Source organism: Bison bison, unplaced genomic scaffold, assembly GCF_000754665.1.
Source record: "Bison bison bison isolate TAMUID 2011002044 unplaced genomic scaffold, Bison_UMD1.0 scf7180017864334, whole genome shotgun sequence".
Lineage (NCBI taxonomy): Eukaryota > Metazoa > Chordata > Mammalia > Artiodactyla > Bovidae > Bison > Bison bison.
This window is the reverse complement of record NW_011494906.1, coordinates 1,319,432-1,323,341: the sequence shown is the minus strand read 5'-3', so window position 1 is coordinate 1,323,341 and position 3,910 is coordinate 1,319,432. Positions and strand designations below refer to the sequence as shown.

The window sequence follows — 3,910 nt, the reverse complement described above, 5'->3', positions numbered from 1 at the left end:
AAAATAAAGTCTGACACTGTTTCCACTGTGTCCCCATCTATTTCCCATGAAGTGATGGGACCAGATTCCATGATCTTAGTTTTCTGAATGTTGAGCTTTATGATCCCATTACTTCCTGGCAAATAGATGAGGAAACAGTGGAAACAGTGGAAGACTTAATTTTGGGGGGCTCTAAAATCATTGCAGATGGTGACTGCAGCCATGAAATTAAAAGATGCTTGCTCCTTGGAAGGAAAGTTATGACCAACCTCGACAACATTTAAAATGCAGAGACATTGCTTTGCCAACAAAGGTCGGTCTAGTCAAGGCTATGGATTTTCCAGTAGTCATCTATGGATGTGAGAGTTGGACTGTAAAGAACGATGAGAGTCCAAGATTTTATTCTTTTGAACTGTAGTGTTAGAGGAGACTCTTGAGAGTCCCTTGGACTTCAAGGAGATCCAACCAGTACATCCTAAAGGAAATCATTCCTGAATGTTCACTGGAAGGACTGATGTTGAAGCTGAAACTCCAATACTTTGGCCACCTGATGCAAAGGGCTGACTCATTAGAAAAGACCCTCATGCTGGGTAAGATTGAGGGCAGGAGGAGAAGGGGACGACAGAGGATGAGGTGGTTGGATGGCATCACCAACTCAATGGACATGAGTTTGGGTAAACTCCAGGAGTTAGTGATGGACAGGAAGGCCTGGTGTGCTGCAGTCCAGCGGGTCGCAAAGAGTCGGACACGACTGAGTGACTGAACTGAACTGAGTGGCTCAGTTAGTAAGGAATCTGCCTTCAGTGGTGGGCCAGGGTTCCATCACTGGGTGGGGAATGTCCCCTGGAGAAGGAAATGGCAACCCACTCCAGTATTCTTGCCTGGAGAATCCCATGGACAGAGGAGCCTGGTGAGCTACAGTCCACAGGGTCAGCTATAGTCCATGGAGTCTCAGGAGAGTCCAACACGACTTAACGACTTAACTATCACCAGAAAGGTATGTGTAGAATTGTTAGCTTCTTCTCTTGATATTTGCCTTTTAGCAGGTCATCACATTGCAGATTAATGACTTCCAGTTGGAGATTAAGTGGAAAGTCCTGAATAACAGAGTTAAATGGATTATGAAATAATGGAAATTTCCTCTGCATTTGCATCAAAGTCTGAAAAAGTATGCTGGAACTGCAGTTTGAGGTTGGCAATTTGTGTGGAAATGGAAATGTGGATTCTTAATTTAACCTTTGACAGCATGGAAAGCATATAAGCAATTTGGCTTCACTTGTGACTCAGACAGTGTTAATTGTTATGGAAACAATTTCTCTGTATTATAAATCTTGCTGTCTTGCTTTGTAATTTTAAGTTGAAATCATTAAGAAACATCATCGTATATATTATTTCTGTAAAATGGCTGAGGTCGGCCCATATTGAGGACACAGTTGGGTGAAGAAATGGCAAAGTGAAGACTCCCGAAAAGAGCACTATCCACAAATAAGGCCTCACCGATCTTCCAGGTCCCTCAGGGCACTCGCAATGCACGCTGGGACTTGTAGTTCTGGCGTGTGAGGTCTTGCGCGCGCAACCCCCACCTCGAGCGATCTCCTCTCTAGGCCGCGCGCCGCTGTTCCCGGAAGCTGTACAGGTTAAAGTTTCAACGCTTCCTCTCCCTTCCTCTAAGTCCGGTAGACTGCCAATCCACGTAGCCAATCGATGGCCTGACTGGTGCTTCCTTTTACTTGATTGGCTTAGAGTTTTGCAGCCGCCCAAACAAACTTGACGGGGATTGGTCGAACCTTCAGTTTTGAAAATCGTAGGTTTGGCCCGCGCTGTACCGCCCCGTTTGTTCACTGCAGCCGCAAGCCTTGGAGGCCAGAAGCCGTGGGGCTTGGGCCGGCTGGGATTTGTGTTGGGAGGGTCGCCGGACTTGGATCGCAACAGCAGTTAAGGAGACGCGGTGCAGTCAAGTGAGTCTGCGCGGGCGGCCGGCGGGGCTGGGGGGTCGTTAGCAATTTGTTATCCCTCCGCAAGCCCTGGACTGGGGGACATGACCTCCCTTATGCCCCGTTGCGGCCTGCAGGGGATGGGTCACCTCTTCCAAGTGACGAGGTGCCCTGCCTTGGTCCTGGGGCCCAAGATGACCCCACCCCCCTCACCCCCTGTCCAAGAAAATAACCCCGTCCCCTCCCCCTCCAGGTGCCTTTTATTGACCTGGACAAGAAGCACCCACCGACCGGGTGTTTGGCGGCCTTGTACCAGATGGCATTTCTGTACAGTTAACCCTGGCTCACCACCTCCCTTATCGGCTGAACAGCATTTTAAATTGACCCATTTCCGGAGGCCAGTGCTGACTTGTCACTCCCCAGGCCCGTTTACTGACAGTGGCCTTCTCTGGGGCGCCCAGTCAGAACTTAGGGCCTACCTTTCCGAAGTTGAAATGGAGTAGGCGGCAAAGCTTGAGGTTAAGAGCACAGTTTAAATCCGGGCCCCTCCCTTGACTTGCCCGAAGACTTGGCCTTAACTTCAGTCTGCCTCAATTTGCTCATCTGCACCAGGATCTCCTTGGGGTTGTGGCGAGAATAAAATGAGATGATGCTCCACCCGAGCATGGAGCAGGTGTCTTTACAGAAAGCAGCTATTACGAACCTCCTTCACGGAGGTGTGGTCAGGGTTGGCTGGTGGACTTCCCGCACCTTCAAAAGAACAGGCATTGTGAAGGAGGGCCGTGGGGCTCTTAATGTATGACGTGAGAAAAGTATTGGGAGAGGAAGATGAGCCTCCTTCACCCTTGGTGGGATGTAAGGTGCTTTGGGTTTTTATCCAGGTTCTTATAGGGGACTGAAAAGATTTTTATTGCTTTTCCGGGGACCCTCATTCTCAACACTGATCACCTTTCTCAGGATCATCTCTGATGTAATGACAGTGACCCTTTTTAAATAGGCTGAGGCTGCTGAAAACAAACCTCCTTATGGAAGGAGCTCAAACACTTTTTTGCACTTTGTGTAAGAAGCCCTGACCCACTTTGCCATTTACTTTTTTAAATAAAAGAGCAAATCCTTGCTTTCCATAGCACAAAGTGTTTTGTGTTCCTTAAACAGGTCTCTCTTTCCTAGCCTCAAACTGGATTCCTGTCGTTAGCCAGGGCTGAGCGCTGGGACAGAGGGACTGGGGGCAGTCAGAGGGATGGCAGCCAAGAGGCTGTGCTGTGACTGCAATCTGCACACCTGTCTCTGCCCAAAGCCTCTGCCATCCTGCCCAGTTGATCTTGCCCTGATGGGTGCTGCTCTTGGCTCCTCTCAGTAGGGCTTTGGATGAGAAAGGCGTGCTCTAACCTGTGTAGAATGGCCTCATTTGGTGTCCCTGTGTGTGTGTGTCTTTTGGGAGGGAGTTAGAGTGGCTGTAGAATGTTTATTTCTAGGTGTACAGTTCATAGATGGATCTGTTCATTCAACAGGTATTCTTTTTGTGCCAGGCACCCTGCCAAGCTCTGGGCTTCAAAGCTATGAGCAAGACAGATCAGGGCTTGCCCTCAGGGAACAAATGCTTAGTGGACAGAGACAGGTAGTCCGAAAGCAGATACGTCGTCACCTGAGTGTCGTGCAAAGTATTGAAATTGGTGGATAGGATGGTGGCTGGTAGTCAGGTCCTCCCTGCGTTGCTGAGAGCCAAGTGCTGAGGAGTGAGCTGTACCAAATAGACAGAAGGTTCCAGGCAGAGGGCAGAGCTTGCTCGAAGAACCCAGGCCAGTGTGCCCTGGAAATCAGGCCCCAGGAAGGCAGTCCTATGAGGCTGCAACAGCACCTGGCGTTAAGCCCTTTATAGGGGTCGGTGACTTAGCCCCTCCGTCAAGAACTTCCTGTCTTAGGTAGAGGCCGAGCTGTGTGTGGTTCTTGATTTAGCAGGTGTCGATCGGGGTGGTGGGTCACTGCCATGGCATGAG

The 3,910-nt window shown here is 49.6% G+C and overlaps 1 protein-coding gene across 1 annotated transcript in view; it reads left to right on the top strand.

The window, feature by feature from the left end:
• Positions 1 to 1,425: 1,425 nt before the first annotated feature.
• Positions 1,426 to 3,910, top strand: part of INCENP (inner centromere protein antigens 135/155kDa) — a 32,120-nt gene continuing 29,635 nt past the window's right edge. Inside the window, exon 1 of the mRNA XM_010854058.1 lies at positions 1,426 to 1,937. The gene's annotated coding sequence lies outside the window, so the exon portion shown is untranslated. The remainder of the gene's footprint in view (positions 1,938 to 3,910) is intronic.